Below are 18,012 nucleotides of genomic sequence, written 5' to 3'. Positions count from 1 at the left end.
TCACTATCTTTCTCTTTCTCTCTCTCACTCTCTTCCTTCTTTCCCCTTTTTCTTCTTCCTCCTTCCATTTTTCTCTATTCTTTTCCTTCTCGTTCGCCATTGCAACTCTTAGTAGCGGCAATCTGCCTGGTGAATCCCTCCTTCGATCTTTCTTCCCTCATTCTCTCTCGTTTTCTTTTTTTTTTTCCTCTGACTTCTCCATCTTCACTATTCCATCTCTCTCTTCCATCAACCCAGAGAAACAATTAAAGTACCTTGTTCACCGTCATCCATTGGTCGGTACACAGTTGTGACTGAAAACCCTTCTTGTCATCTCAGTCCATTTCTTCCCCTCTTGAATTCTCAAATGATCATAGGTCCCTCTCTTTTGAGTCTTCACCGCGTCAAAGGAAGTCACAGGTCCCTCTCTTCTATTCATTATTCTAGATGGACTAAAGCTAATAGAATTTGAATTTTAATCAAATTATAGTTTCTTTGTGCTTCGGTCGTTTTAATATAAATTAGTAATTGTTTGGTTCTAGTGAGGTAAATTATATTCTTGTTTGTTGTTAGCATGGTTTCATTTGATTAAATAATGGTTACTGTACATGTTTAGGATTACCATGTGGGCCCCACCTATTAGACCCAAGAGAGGGGTGCCTAACCTCTTCCCTCTCCCATCTGATTCTTACCCATATTGGTTTAGTCGGTGCCTCGGACTTTGGAGTAACTATTGAACCCATGATTTTCAAACCACCATTGACCTGGACGGTTAGATCGTTTGGCCCAGGAATGTCCAAGAAACCAATTCCATTTTACCCCAAACCTGGTCCCTGGCCAAAAACCGTTGAATCAATCAATGACATGTTGACCCGAGCGGTCAACTTGTCGATCCATTCAATGATTTTTGGCTATTTTATTTTTAATTATTTTTTTTTTATCAGAACTGGTCATTCGTTCAAATTGGATAGTCAAACTGTCAACCCGGAAACAGGTGGCCAGAATGGTTCCATTTCTAGGTCATTTTTTAAAACCATGATTGAACCAAAATGTTTTTGAAATTCATTCCCAGAGGTCCCATCACATCCATTTCCTAAACTGATGAGTGATGACTCCATTTGTAGCCCAAATAAGCCGATTTCCGACGCTCACAGACTAACAACTCCATTGGGGAGTTCTTGGACCATAGGTGTGGCCCATTGGCCCATTTGGCTTGATTGCCTTTTCTTGTATATATGCATGCTTCATTGTTGCTTTTGTTTGTTAGAATAATAACTACTTATTTCTTGATGATTATTAGTTAGTTATTTAGTGCTTTATATCTGTTATTGCTTATCTGCTCACTTACACTCTACACACACCATTTTGCATTAGTTTTAGCATGCCACGTCCTATTAGGAAGGGTCCTAGATGGCAAGTCATTGGGGCATTGGTTCCAACAGTCACACCGAATGCCCAAAATGGTCACCAACCAAAGAAGCCCATTTGTCCAATGGGTGGAGGTTTGAAGACTGGCAACCTCGTTGGAACCTTGAATCTGGGTGCCAAACCCTCCTCTCATGCATCACATTCCACATAGTACACATGTGTCAGCCTATCATTTAGGATGTTAGCCACCTAGCTTGTTTTGCTTGCATACCCCTTGTGGGGCCCACATCAAAATTAAAAAATATCAAAATATAAAATTAAAACAAAAAATAGATAAAATGTCAAGGGTCCAATAAAACTAAAATAGAAATAAAACAATAGGATAATATATATAAATAAAAAAATGATAAAATCAAAGATTTAAGAAAAACATAAAAGAAGAAAAAGGAAAAATTTTAAAAGAAAAGGATAGGAAGTTTAGCCACAAATACACATACAAGAAAATAAAAAAAATTAAAATTAGAAATTTAGAAAATTCCCAAAAAAAGGTTTTAAATCAAGTAAAGAGTAATATATATATATATATATAAAATCCAAAAAATCAAAAAAAAATTTAAAGAAGAAATTTTTATAAAATTAATAATAAAAAGAGAAATTAGAAAAATCAGCAAAATAGAAATACAAAAAACAAAAAAAAAACACAAAAAAGAAAAGAGAAAGGAATAGAAATAAAAAAAGAAAAGAAAATAGGAAAAGAGAAAATGAAGGAAAAAATAATGAATAGAAAAAAAAAAAGACAACAACAACAAAATCATGCAAGTAAGAAAAATTCTATATATTTCTTTTGGATAATTAAGAATTAATCATGGCAAAAATATATAAAGAATAAAAAAATCAAATATTCAAAAAAGGAAAAAAAACTATAGTGCATATTCATAACAAATAAAAAAATATAAAATAGAATAATAAAAATCTAAAAACTAATTAAAAAGAAGAAAAATGAAAAAAGAAAAAACAAATCATTTAAATGGGAAAGATTAACTATATTTACTTTGGAAAATTAATTATAGCAAAAGTAAAAAAGATCAATCAAAATTAATTAAAAAATCAAAAAAAAAATCAAGTTTTGGGAATTTGGGAATTTTAGAAAATTTGGGATTTTTGCAAAAAAAAAAACAATTTATGTTTTCTTGGTGACTTGTTGTCCAATGGGGATGAGATTCTTAGGGTCAGGAGACCAATGTACGGTGTGGGAAGGTGTTAGGCACCCCACATGTGCCTGGTTAAACCGGCCTATACTTCACCAATGCTCCAAGGAATGTTTTATAATTTTGGGGCGTAGAAATAAAACACACACTAAACTAAACAATTAAAATTTATAAAGAAAAGAGGGAGTTCTGAGCATTCAATCACTTTACTAATTATTTGCAAAAAGAACTGAAAATTATAACTAATGAGTGGCTAATGGATGAAACCTATTACATGTCATTGAGATATGAAAAGTTAAATGCAAAATCTATAAATTAGCAAAAGGCTATACATGACTAATAGTGCTAGGACTAAAGCAACTACGTCCATTCTATATGACTCAAGACAAATTGATTGACTAATGGCCATATTTGTAGTAATTAAGTAAGAAGGTAATGATAAGTATTATGTTAACGCTAAAGAGGACAAATTAAATGAGAGATGTGAGTTGATTAACAATGATGAGGAAGAAAATGGTACAAAATCTAAAGTTTCTAACTTATTAAACTCAAGATGCACATAATATCCAAAACAAAAATGTGCTATGAAACATACTGGCATGGGCTGATTTCACTCGACCGAAAATTGAAAAAAAAAAAACAAAGGATCAAGAAAGAAAAACAGAATATGATGGAGCTTACTAGTAAAGATTGAAATCAAAATAAAAAGTAAAAGATACTAATAGTCACGGAGACAATCTGAATAGTTTAAGAAAAAATGATGAAAACAATGAACGATTTATGTAATTCTAACAATGATTTTTTCTTCTTTCTTTTTAATGTAAAGGAATACTAACTAATCTATGTTCGTAAAAAATAAAAATAAAAAAAAAATAAAAGATAAATAGGAAATCACTGGAGAACATCAACGAGAGAAAAAACAAGGGAAATAATGACCATAGAATACCTCTTAGATGACCCATACAAGGCAGAAATTATCTCTCTTTTTTTTTTCATGAAAAAAGGTGAGCTATACAAGCCTCGGGGTAGCTCTTCCCCTTACATCTGCTTCACAAATAAAATTAAAATTATAAGACCTAAACTCATCACTTCCCTCTTGATTATTAAGAGCTTTACGAGCTAACCAATCAGCCAACTGATTTGCTTCCTGATACATATGCTTGAATCTGATATTAAGGTTAAAAAACTCAACAAGGTTTTGACATTCCTTAATGATACTAGATAATCTCCACGGGGGTGAAACACAACCATTGAGACAATCTATAACCAATTTAGAGTCTCCTTCGATGGTGACTTGATGGTCCCTGAAGTTAATCGTGATGTTGATAGCCTCCCATGCAGCCCACGCTTCCGCAAGGTTGTTGATCATCGTGGTACCAATTCCAATCGCTTTGGTCTTGAGTGCATAACCATGATGGTTCTTAGCAATACACCCAATGGCACAGTTGCCACTAATCGAGCATGAAGCATCAAAGTCAATTTTGATGCAATCAGATTTAGGGTTATATCACTTAACAAGATTTAAACTTTCACTGCTAATGTTACCCATGCAAGAAGAAACATCTCTAACTTCATTCCAGTAAGCAAAAGCCCTGCCAATGATAATCTCGGCATTACTGAAACCTCCTTTAGAACATTAACTATTTCTATCTTCCAAATGAACCAAGAAGCACAAGCAAATTTTTCTCTCAGGAACTTATCCCTGTAATATCCATTTGGCTTGTTAAGTAAAGACCACCACTATCTGGCCGACGAGAAAGAGTTCCTAGGAATTAAAAATTCCTCATCTAGACTACTCTATATTTGTTTAGAGTTTTCACAGCTAATAAACAAGTGTCACAGTCCTCTACCTCCCCACAAAAGACGCAAGCTGGATCAATCCCAAGACCCCTAGCTATAAGATTATTTTTTTGTGAGAAGTCTATTATTTAATAAGAGATAGAGAAAAATTTTAATTTTGGGGGGGAGCATGAGCTTCCAAAAATTAATTTGATAGTTGGCAATATTAAACTCACCACCAATAAACTGACACTCCTCTTCATAAGTTGTTTTTACCGAGAAGTAACCATCTGGGGTGAATTTCCAAACTCTTTCATCTTCATAGTCCCCATGGGGAATTAATATAGGCTAGATACGCTGCCAAGCCTAGTAAGTGGTAATAGACTTAATAAGATCATCTTTCCATACTCTCCTTTCAAGGTCCATTACCCCACTAACCGTCAAATCCATGTCAATCAAATCTCTCCTATTATTAAATTCAATCAGAGGCCCATTACCAACCCATGAATCCATTCAGAAATTTACATTCTTTCCATTGCCGATTCTCCACATAGAACCCCTTTTAATAAGCTCTCTTGAAGTCAAAATGCCTCTCCAAGTCCAAGAAGAGCTATTCTTGTTTTTTTTTTTTTTTTTTGCATCCCATAAATTGTTGTTATTAAGTTATTTAGTAGTCACAACCTTGACCCAAAGATTGTCATGGCAAGTTAAAATTTTCCACCCCAATTTAGAAAGAAGGGCCTTATTCAGCCATTTGAGATTCCTCAAACCTAATCCACCCCATTTTTTGGGTGAGCAAACCCTGCTCCACCTGACAAGATGAATGGGGTTTTGGCTCCTTGCATTCGACCAAATAAAGTCCCTTTGGTCTTTTTCTAATTCAGCAATCACACTACTTGGAATTCTGAAAGCTTGCATAACAAATTGAGGAACCATTGAAGCAGAAACTCTCTCTCTTTTATGCAGCAACCTTCACGCTTCTACTCATTTACCTCATTCATGACTGCAACACTTATCACCGACTCCTTTAGAATCCACTATCTCAAGATGATCTTCTAGGCATTTTAGAAAAAAATGGCAGTGGTTATGTAGCCCAAGGTGGGGGAAAACACTATTGGGTTGTGTATTCTTTATTGCAGGAGAATGAGTGGGGAAGGCCTTGGACGTGAGTGGATGAAGGGTTGAAGTTGCTTGGGACATGGAGGGGGTAATATTTAGGCTAATTGGGGTAGAGCTCTCTCCCTCTAGGTTAGGTTGTGTGTCTAGAATGTGAGAAAGGGGTGGTATTTATAAATTTTTAGGGAGGGTTTTATATAGAAGGGAATGAAGGGCTGAGATTGGGAGACAAGAAAGATCAAAGGCTGAAGTTTAAAAGGGTTTTGGAAGGAGATTGATTGAGATAATGGGCTGTCAAGACAGCTTTGGGAGAGATTCTCTCAATCAATCAAGACAAAGAGTGGGAGATTTTACCAATTTACCTAAATTGGACATTCCAAGTTTAGATGATTGGCTTGATTGATTGGAGGCTCCTATCTGGTCATATCTTAGACTTTAGGATGGTTATAGAAGCTGGGAAAAAGGTTTGGTTGTGGGATTCCCTGGGCTCGAAGTTGTAGTGAAGGGGATTCCAAACGGAAGGCCCATATTGAGTCTAATGTCATGTCTCAAAATGGAGAGGTTAACGATGTCGGAATTGAACGATGTTGTTACCATTGGACTCAGAATTTCGATTTCCATCCATCTAAAAGGTTAGATTTCAGATTTCATGAAGTATAGGGTTCAGGATCAAAGATGATTCTGATCGGACGATCGGAATCGGTTCCAGCTTTGGGTCTTGAGATGAAGGGGTAAACGATGTTGGATTTGGGTGATCTTGGTGTTGTTCGACTTGGATTTTTGGGATCTACGTACCTATGGTGTTGGATTTCTGATTTAATGTGAAATGAGGTTCATGATCAAAATGACTCTAATCAGATGATTAGAATCAATTCTGGCTTCGACTCTTAAGATGAAGGGATAAATGGTGTTGGATTTGGTTGATCTTGATGTCGTTGGATTTGGATTTTTTTGCTCTACATTTTGGATTTATGATTTGATGTGAAATGAGGTTCAGGATCAAAATGATCTTGATCAGACAATCGAAATCGGTTTTGGCTTCGGGTGTTAAGATGAAGGGGTAAACATTGTTGGATTTGGGTGATCTTAGTGTTGTTGGATTTTTTTTGTCTCTACGTGCCTGTGGTTTTGGATTTTCTAATCTGGTGTGAAATGATGTTCAGGGTCAAAATGACTCTGATCGAACAATCGAAATCGATTTTGGCTTTGGGTCTAAAGATGAAGGGGTAAACGGTGTCGGATTTGGGTGATCTTGACGTCATCGGGTTTAGAATTTTAGGCTCTACATACTTATGATCTTGGATCCTTGAGGCCTCAACTTTTATAAAACTCCAAAAATACCCTTGGGTCGGTTGAAAGGTTAGTTGAAGTATGTTTGAAGCTCAAAGTGCTATAGAAAGACTGAAAAGCACAAAAATGGGGTGTCTACATATATAATATATCAGTTAGAAATAAAAAATTACAAATATATGGAAAATAAAAAATCAAATAAGAAATTCAAAAAATAGTAAAAACAAAAATGCAAAAAAAAAAGAAAAAGGAATAGAAATGGAAGAAAGGAGAAAAGAAAAAGAAAGAAAAGTTTCAAATTTCAAATTTCAAAAATTATAGCATAAATTAAATATCAAAAATTAAAATAAAAATTATTAAAAAAATTCAAAGTTCAAAATCAAAAATAAAAAAGCAAAAAAGTTTAGCTCAAATCAATCAAAGATTCAAAATCAAAAAAGAAAAAGATCATAAATAAGTAATAATTAAATAGTAAAAAATCCAAAAGTAAAAAAAGTAAAAAAAAATGATGAAAAATGAATGAAAGAGAAGAAAGAGAAACAACAAGAAGAAGAAAGTTGAAACATATAACCATTAAAAGGGGAATTAAAAAAGGGATAAAAAAAGGGGAAAGAAAAAGACAGAAAAATAAAAGAATAAAAATTAAAAAAAATAGAAGATAAGGGGAATATTAGGGAAATAACAGTAAAATAAAATAAGGTAAAGGATAAAAATAAAAATAAACAAAGAAATCAAGGTTAAAAGGTGCAAAATCTTAAAAAATAAATAAATAAAAATAAAAATTCAAAAAAAAATTATCAAAACAAAAAAAACAAAATCAAAATTTTCAAAAGATAATAATAAAAATTCAAAGAGAGAGAATGTAAGCAAAAGCATAATAAAGAAAGAACCAGCTGCTAACTAAGTTATATTGACAGGAGAGCGCCATTGGTCATCATAAACTTCTGGCCCGTCATGTAGTAACCCGATCGGTTTCCCGAGCCATGGAAAAATACTTAGTTAAGAATGATCCTACAACCGCCTCCTCATCTATAGGTTTGTTTGTTTCGGCGGACCCAAACATATCAGCTTTAGTTCTATACACTGAATACCTCAAACTCTGAGAACAATTAAAAGATGCAATAGCTCAGTTCATGGCCTTCCGTGAAGAGCATACCCGATCAATACCACCTCCTTCTTCCTCAACAAATCAAAGCGCTCGACCACCAATATTAGGAACCTCTCCTGCTTTCACACCTCCAAACACATCAACCACTTTCCCATTTTTCGCATCTACTTCATTCCCCATATCTGCCACACATAATACTACCTTTACACCCTCTCCTTTTGTATTCACTGCTTCATCACACCAACCTCCACCTTAGCTTGCCTTTAGCTTTGCAGAACAGTCCTACTGCCAACCTCCCCCCAATCGGCCTTTAACTTTGTAGAATAGTCCTGCTACCAACCTCCACATCAACCAACCTTCAGCTTTCCAGGGCAATCCTATACACGGCCCTCTCCAACCCTTTTCAATGAAGATGATCCCAAGTTCACTATGCCACCTCCCCTATTCCAAACCTCCCTCAAGGATCATGTGGAGAGATTGAAAGAAGAGATGAGGAAAGTGAAGGGAGTACGTAATTTGGGAATCACAAATTTTAAGGAGTTATGCTTATACCCGAAAGCCAAGTTGCCCGAGTAGTTCAAGATGCTTGATTTTGAGAAATATGATGGAAAAGGCTGTCCTAAACACACTTAAAAGTTTTATATGGGGATATGTTTCAATATGGGTCTGATGAAAAGCTGTTAATCCAAATATTCCAAAAGAACCTAACTGGCAGTGCTAGAATGTGGTTTGCCAATCTTGAGGAAGAGAAAGAAATCATGGAAATGATTATCTGAAGCATTCTTAGACTACTTTTCCTACAACATGGAACTAGTGCCAGATCGAGCAGATCTCCATGACTCAGAATCCTGGGGAATCTTTCTTAGATTATGCTTATAAGTGGCATGAAATGGTATCCAAATTACGACACCCCATGCCCAAGGAAGAAATGGTTAGGCTTTTTATCAAGACCTTGAAAGATCCCTACCATACTTTATTGGTTGCACAATCGTTTAAGGACTTCAGCGAAGTAGTAAAAGGAGTAGTTAGAATTGAAGAATTTCTTAGGCATGGCCGGATTAATCCATTGATGATTGGGGTAGGGGCAACCACCTCTGAGCCAAAGAAGTCAGGAACCAAGGGCGCAACAAGCGGCACCCCCTCCTAGCCAGTCTCTCTCTTTCTCTCTCTTCATTCTTTCCCCCTTCTTCTTCTTCCTCCTCCTGTTTTTATCTATTTTTTCCTTCTCGTTCACTGCTGCAACTCTTAGTAGCAGCGATCTACCCAGTGAATCCCTCCTCCGATCTCTCTTCCCTCATTCTCTCTTCCATTTTCTTGTTTCCTCTAACTTCTCCATCTTCACCGTTCCATCTCTCTCTTCCATCAACCTAGAGAAACAATCAAAGTGCCCTATTCACCGTCATCTATTGGTCAGTACAGTTATGACTGAACAGCGACGGCAGCAATTTTTATTTCCTCCAATCTCTACTCCAGCAGACCCTTCTCGTCATCTTAGTCCATTTCTTCCCCTCTCAAATTCTCAAATGATCACGGGTCCCTCTCTTCTCAGTTTTTGCAGCATCGAAGGAAGTCGCAATAGAAGCCACCTGAAACATCTTCCTCTCTCGACAATATGTTAGTGAGACCACTAGTCATCACTACTGTCCAAGAATGAAAATCTAAGTGCATAGTCTCCCTTGTTGCAATACCTCACGGTGAGCCAGAATACAATTGAGATTGATCTCTTATTACTCCCTAGCGATTGTTTCTCTCCAAAAGACAAAGAATCCAAACTTAGTCAGCTCACATCTCCCAATTGCAATATCATTTTTTGTCGAAATTATACATTCGAGTAAGTTCCCTCATCACCCTTATGTAGTTACTCTACTTTTTTTAGTTTATTTCTCTTTTAGCTTAAGAACATTTGGGATCTAAGGAGAGGGAGAGCTGACAGAGTCAGTGATGAAGTCTGTAAATGATTTAGTCCTCCTCACTTGGCCTCTTAAGGACTTAGGCTGCTTGGGCCCTCCACCTAAATATAAAGTCTGTGAATGATTCTTCTGGCCCTTGCTTGACCAATTCTAGTTTACGCTTTGACAATAGGACGTCTATGTTATACGAGTAGTAATTCCCAAATGCGTCAACTAGACTTGGCCAAGTCTTCACTAGGCTATGGTTGGTGTTCATTAACCAAGTTGCAACAGGTCCAGTTAGGCTCCTTAAGAATGATTGGGCTAGAAGCTCATCAATTAAGCCCATGGGCCTTAGTATTTGTTGATACATTCTGATGTGGGCCCTTGAGCACCCTGTCCCATTGTATTTATCCATATTAGGCCACTTAGAGCCTAGGGGTAGCCTATGTCCAATAGTCAAGTCCAAGTTTGCTAAGTCTAGGTTGTTGCCTTGCAACTTGCTAAACCTTTGCTCTTTCTAGTCTAACCGTTGGTCCAACTTTGGGTCAATTGGGGTCATGGACAAGAATGTTGCCCCTTGCATGGAATTTTGGGCTAGTGGATGTGTTAGAGTAAAGGACTATGGTGTTTGGGTTTGGATTGGTTGGGCTATTGTTTCCCCTTGCATAGGGACTTGGGCTTTATTGAATTGAGCTTGGATTGACTAGACTACCACTAGTAAGGGTTGGATTAGGTAAGAGTACCCTCGGATGGGTTGCATTGGAACTGTGGACCATGATACTTGGGCCTGCCCTAGATGGCCTTGATTGGGCTAAACTGGAATAGATGGGGCTTGTGAAGGTTATACTTAACTGTATTACCCTTGCTTGGGCTGAGTTGCATGGTTAAGGTCCATGAAGTTTGGACTTGGATGTGTTGCCCTTGGTTTGGCTGAACTGAGGTCCATGATGGTTGAGCTTGTATAGTTTGCCCCTGGTTGTGCTGAACTAGCATAGATGTAGCCCACGATGGTTGAGCATGGTTGTATTGACCTTGGTTTGGCTAGATTGACATAGATGAGGCCCATGAAGGTTGGGCTTGAGTGATTTGCCCCTGGTTGGGAAAAATTGACAAGCATGAGGATCATGAAGTTTGGGCTTAGTTGTATAGCCCTTAGTTGGGTTGGACTGGCATAGATGTGGTCCATGATAGTTGGGCCTAAGTGCTTTGCCGCTGGTTGGGATGGGCTTGGTCATTGGGTCAAAGCTCTCTAACTTGACTCTTGAACAAATCTATTTAAGTTTGGTATTGATCTGTTTGGTTCTAGTACATCTATTCGATAATCCTTATATATTGGGAGAAGTTCATACTTGGGTTAGGTTGACCTTGGGTTATAGCATGGGTTTTAGTTGTACAAGCTTTTATTTAAAAGAAAGGAAAGAATTGTACCTGAGTGGACCCACAATTGCTCCTACCCACTTGTTTAAGAAAAGACAAAAACAAGAATACAAATGCAAACAAATGAACAGATACAAGACAAGAATATTAATGCAATCAAAAGGCAAATGTAAAAAAGGTACCAATGCATTAAAATGCCTAGTTGGGACTCCTAAGGGTAATTGCTAGGGTTCTACATGCAAGGCTTGGCTTTGTTTCTATAGGCTCCTAAGGGATGTAGGGGAACCTCAATCGGGTCAGACTGCCCATATAAAGACAAGTCTTGGGCACGTTGTTGAAGCCTCACCTCGTCTATCTAGAACCACCAACCTTATTCAATCAGTGTTTGGATATACCGGAGGTAAGAAAGAAGGGTCCTCTTTCTAGGATGGTTAACCATAAGCAATCATACCAGGGACCGCCTATAGTCGAGCAAGAAGGACAAAATGCAATGCAACATGAGTGATGTGTGCAGGTCCAAATTAACTAAATATCCTTGGAACTCTATTTTTTGAGTTTGGTTCTCCTAGAAAATCCCTAGTGGAATTGCCATCTATGGCTGCCCAACCCGGATGGGGACAAAAAAAGGAATTTGGATTGGAGTCGCCACCTAAATTTTTAGGAAATGGGAATTTAGGAAAATCCAAGATTTTTCAAGAAAAAGAAAAGTTTTCTTGGTGACTCGTTGCCCAATAGGGATGATATTCTTAGGGTTCGGGAACCAAGGTACAATGTGGAAAGGTGTTAGGCACCCCACACACGCCCAATTAAATCAGCCTCTACTTTGCCAAAATTCTAAGGAAAATTTAATAATCTTGGGAATTAAAAGAGAACACACACATTGGAACTAAGAAAACATAAACAATAAAAATGCACAAAAAGTATAAGTCACTAAAAAAAATAATGTCAAGAGAAGGGAAAATGATTTAGTGATTAAGGTATGTAAGTTGTGTCTACACGGAATTAAGAAAACAGAAATTAATGAAATCTTATTGGAAAGAAATGCAAATGTACTCTAGAATGCAAGAATAGAAAAAGTGACAATTAACACTTAGGGGGATACTTGTGCTGAATGGCTTGCTAACTAGAAAAACTAATGGACAATTAGACCATGAAAAAGTTGAATGATTTTGACTGATACTTAAGAGTTCCTACCTAATTTAATGTTTATGCATGAGCAGTGAAGAAATCTACGACTTAAAGTACTAAAACACATGCTAATTGTGATGTTTATTGGCATGAGGGGTTAAATAATAACTAATCAATCCCATAGATAATGTGAAGGTGAGAAGACTGAACCAGCTAAAACAATGGACTAAGGGAGAAGAAAGTACACAAACGATGGATATATTCATTGGATTAGGTATTTAAGCAATAGCCTAGACCAATATTTGGAGTCCACTCACATCAATCCCATTGCATACTGAAAATGTAAACGTTGATAGGGGCAATTATGCAATGAGTTTTGAATAAAAAGAATAACCACAATGCATGCTGAACTAAAAGGACAAAGGAAGAAAGAAAAAACTAAAAAAAAAAATAACTAGAAAAGAATGGACGGGTTGAAAGAGTTGGATTAGATGTCTAATGAAACAAGCTAAATAACTAAATAATTAAATAAACTTGGACCATATGCATGAAAGGCATTACTCTAAAATTTAAAACAGAAAAGGGGAAATGGGATTTAGGTTAAAACATATTCAATGCCAAGTATAGATGAGAGTGATGTTGATGCTAAGGATAGATGTGTTAAAATTCTAAATTGGGTTAAATGATTAAAACAAAGAAAAGAAAATGAATGCATGCACACAGTCATTGAATTTGAATATTGATGAATAGCTACAAGACAAAGTAGAAGTTAGAAATGAAACGGATAAAGAAGAGTGAGGGAAATCAGACGCAATACACGAATTTATTGTCTCCGGACAGCTAATAGGCTAGTTCTACTATGACAATGGAAAGTAAGAACCCCATGCGCATTGCTTAATCCAGCGGCCATTATCTTTAATGTGTATAACTTCTAACTTCAGTCATTTACCGTGCCTCTTGGGTGCTAAAGTTTATGAAGATTGTGCCCCAAATTGTGTAGATGATCTGCTGAAAGTATGTGATGTCATTTCAAACATGCTTCATGCTTTCTTCTTTGATAATTTGCGCGACATGGGGCTTTCTTAGATGGATACTATTATGGGTGGACCCAAGAGACATGAAAGATGGTGGGGAGTGAGTTTAGGACGTGGGTTAGGGAAGCTTACAGTTGGTAGGGAAGCTTGGGAGTTGAAGGGGGTTATTTTCTAGGCTAATGGGGGTAGGGTTTTCTCCCTAAGCTAGACTTTGTGTGTGTGTGTGTCTAGGTTAGGATGTGTGTAGGCTTGACCTAGGGGGATTCTTTGGATGTAATGGAAGTTTTCTCTTGAGTTTGAAAGCGGGTTAGGGAAGTTTGGGGCTGGTTGGGACGTGAAGGGGGGAGTTTTCTCTCGCTTAATGGGAGTAGAGTTCTCTCACTCAGCTATATTGTGTGTCTAAAATGTGACAAAGGGGGGGTATTTATAGATTTTTTAGAAGGGTTCTAGAAGAGAATGGAGGGATGAGATAGAGAGCCTAGAAAGATCAATGGTTGAGGTTTAAAGGGTTTTTGGAGGGAAATTGATTTAGGGAAGGGGCTGTCAAGACAGTTTTGAGAGAGATCCTCTCAACCAATCAAGACAATAAGTGGAAGATTTCATCAATTTACCTAAATTGGACATTCCAAGTTTAGGTGATTGGATTGACTGATTGGGGGCTCCTACCTGGTCAAATCTTGGATTTTAAGATGGTTTTAGAGGTTGAGATGAAGGATATGGCCATGGGATGCCCTAGGTTCGAAGTTGTTGTGAAGAGGATTCCAAATAGAGGGTACAGATCGAATCTACTTTCGGGTCTCAAGATGGAAGGGTTAACGGTGTCAAAATTGGATGATCTTGGTACCATTGGACTTGGAATTTTGATATCTGTCATCTATAAGATTGGATTTCAAATTTCATGTGGCATAGGGTTCAGGATCAAAAATGATCCCGATTGGACGATCGGAATTAGTTTCGATTTTGGGTCTTGAGATGAAGGGGTAAACGGTGTCGGATTTGGGTGATCTTAGTGTTGTCAGACTTGGATTTTTGGGTTTTACTACCTATGGTGTTGGATTTCTGATTAGACGTGAAATGAGGTTCATGATCAAAATGACTCCGATCGGATGATCGGAATTGGTTCCGGCTTCGGGTTTTAAGATGAAGGGATAAATAATGTCAGATTCGGGTGATCTTGGTGTTGTTGGATTTGAATTTTTTGAGATCTAAGTACCTATGGTTTTTTATGTCTGATTTGACGTGAGATGAGGTTTATGATCAAAATGACCCTAATCGGATGATTGAAATCGGTTTCAACTTTGGGTCTTAAGATGAATGGGTAAATAGTGTCAAACTTGGGTGATCTTGGTGTCTTTGGATTTGGATTTTTGAGTTCTACGTATCTATGGTCTCGGATTTCTGATTTGATGTAAAATGAGGTTCATGATCAAAATGACTCCAATCGAACGATCAAAATCGATTTCGGCTTTGGGTGTTAAGATGAATGGATAAATGATATTGGATTTGGATGATAATGGTGTCATTGGATTCAAATTTTTGGGCTCTACATAGATATGGTCTTAGAAGTAAAAGTGATTTTCTCTAATTCCATCTATCAAAGGTACACCTCTTCATAGGTGGGTATACTCGTTGGCAACAACATGGCAAATTCTCTTTTGCTAGTAATTCAGTGTTGTTCAAACCGCTTTTTCATATTCTGTCAGATCCTTTGGAAGTCGAATGTTTCTTCTGATATATCATCTAAGATTGGGACAAACTGTTCCAAACCGGCGAAAAAATCGCAATGGCACGTAAGTAAGGAGTAGTCCCCAATAGTCCTGCCCACACCAAACGATGTCGATATTTTGAAGCCAACCTTAGTTGCTCACAACCATGTTGTAGGGATTAACCAGTGTGGATGATATCAAATACACAATACCGAATCCACTTTAATTAACCGTTGAACTTCGTCAAAAAAGGCAAATGCAAGATTAGCCAAAGCTTGTGTAGCACATGTAAGGATACTTGAAATGGCCAACTTCTTTTAATATGCGATAGAGATAGACTCCTCAATATTTGTGCCAACGCCAACATCATGGGTACCAACTGTACCATAGTGGGTTCCTTCCCAAATGGTTGGAACTGCTTCAATATATTTGCGACCACAAAATGGAAAACTAATTCAGCACATTTTTGCCGTGTGTTGGAAATATTTCTTAATGATGATATCATCATTTCGGATATTATCATGGAGGAATATTTTAAATACACGGCGAAGATGTATTATGAGACGTGTAGAGGCAGTCTTGTAGAGGGTTGATTTGAATTCCGCAAAATATCCTCGTTAATCTATTGGCTAGTGATTGCCATCAGCAAAAATGCAATTAAATTTTCAACCCCCTTCTAATCATTAATAGTCTCCCTATAAATCACATCCTAGCCGTGAATTTAGCATTAATCCATTCAGACCACCCCTAGTCTACTAGTAGCTCCACCTAGGGGTGGTCTGAATGTTCATCTGGCATATCAATACTCGTCTTTCTACAGCGTAAGAAAGACGCCAATTCATTTCGAGAACCGGACCTCAGATACGGGAAGATAATCTGATCCCTGAGCGGCATGTACAACAAGAAGGCCATCTCTTTTACCGTAGGATAATTGGTGTTTACCAAAATGAAAGACCATGGACTTGTGGTCCCAACATTGGAAGGCTGCTTTCAATAATGGCCAATCAAGTTCAACACGGGCTAGGTCCATGTTGGCCCAATATATAGTTCCTATCAACTTCGCCAGTCGCCACCTCATCCCCCTTCTCTACAATGAGCCGAGGCAAATGTGTGTGGCAACCCTGCTATTCAGGTAAATCTTCAAGCATGCTCCCTCTGAGACAACAACTTAAAGTTGGTACGTAATGTATAAGGGATCCTTTAAACTCTTCACTGTCTCTTCATTCAAACTAGGAGGTTTGTTTCATTATTATTATTATTATTTATTTTTCCTTTTGGATTATATATTATATCGTTATTGCTTTGCTCTTATTCGGATTTTTATTATTATTCTTACTAGTTACTTCCTGTAGGCATGCTCATTAGAGAATTATATTTGTCTACCTCTTTCTCTCTCCTTTATCCTTCTATTGAATTTTAGTTATTATTTATCTTTTTTTTTTGTTTTCTCTCCTTTTTATTTTTATTCCTTTTTATACAATTTTTGTATTTCTATTTTTACTATTTTTTTTAATTTCTTATTTTATTATTTTTTGTTTTGATTTTTCATATATTTTTAATTTTTATTTTTAATTGTTATATTATAACCTTTTGTTGTCTCATTTTCATTTCCTCTTTTACCCCTTTTTTTAGAAATTTTTTATTTCTCTTTTTTCTTTCCCTTTAATTACTTTTTTTTCTCTCTTTTAATTTTCTTTTTTGATTTTTTAATTTTTTTGAATTTGGATTTTTCATTTGCTTTTTAATTTCTTTATCCCTTTTTTTGGAATTTTGATTATGTCATATATTTTATTTTTTATTTTTCCCCTTTTTTTACTTTTTTCTTTTCTATTTTAATTTTTTTTACAGCCACATCCTAGTCTATTAGTAGCCCCCCTATAAACTACATCCTGCCCATGAATTTGGCATCAATCCACAGTCAGGATTCAGTCCACCCCTAAAAATCTTAGCTCCACACTAGGGGTGGACTAAACGGTTAAAAGCTCTTTTATTTATTATGATTTTTTATGTTTGACTTTATGCTTTTTTATATAATTTTTATATATCTTATCCTACTATTCAATTGCTATTGTATTTTTATTGCTCTTGAAATTTCACCTTTTTTTAATTTTTCTGATTTTTTTATTTTATGTTATTATTTTTTTGTGGGCCCCACAAGGGATATGCAAGCAAAACAAGCTAAGTCGTTGATTTCCTAACTGACTAGACTGCCACGTGGAGTGAGATAAATGAGAGGGGGGTTATCATCTAGTTCTAGACTCCAACAAGGTAAATAACCTTCAAACCTCCACCCATTAAACAAATGGGCTTCTCAAATTGGTTGTTGGTTGAGGGATTTAGCACAGCATACACGTACATTGGTCCCGAGGCTTAAGCATACGGGCCTCTCCTATGGGACATTGGGATGCTAAATCTAATGCAAGATGATGTGTGCAGAGTGTGTATAAGCATATAGAGAAATAGCATAAATAAAGCAATAAAGAACTATCTAATAATTATCAGAAAATAAGAAATTGTTATTCTAACAAAATGAAATCAATCAAAAAAGCATGCATATATACAAAAGGCAATCAAGCCAAACATACCACATGTGGGCCCTACCTATGGTCTAAGAACACTCCAATGGAATTGCCAATTTGTGAGCATTAAAAAATGACTCACTTGGGCTGAAAATGGAATCGCCATGCATCAGTTATGGAAATGGAAGTGATGGAACCTCCAAGAATGGCATCAAAATCAATCGTTGTTTTTTTAGTGACTCCAAGGCCCAGGCACTAATTACACCGGTCCAGGTAAAGTTAGGATGGGAGAAGGAATGGATTAGGCACCCCTCTCCTGGGTTCAATAGATGGGGTCCACATGGGTCTCTACAATAGCAAATACACAACCAATCAAATAATTGCAAAAAATGTAAAGAAAAGCTAACACAAAAGATGGTCTACTCTAAATATTTACCTTTTTTATTATTATCTTCATCTTTTTTTAGATTTTTTATTTTTTTATTTTTTTTATTTTATCAATTCTTTA

Source organism: Nelumbo nucifera, chromosome 1 (genome assembly GCF_055504915.1).
Source record: "Nelumbo nucifera cultivar China Antique chromosome 1, China Antique-T2T, whole genome shotgun sequence".
Taxonomy (NCBI): Eukaryota; Viridiplantae; Streptophyta; class Magnoliopsida; order Proteales; family Nelumbonaceae; genus Nelumbo; species Nelumbo nucifera.
The sequence above is the reverse complement of the archived record's forward strand: the minus strand, read 5'-3'. Positions refer to the sequence as shown.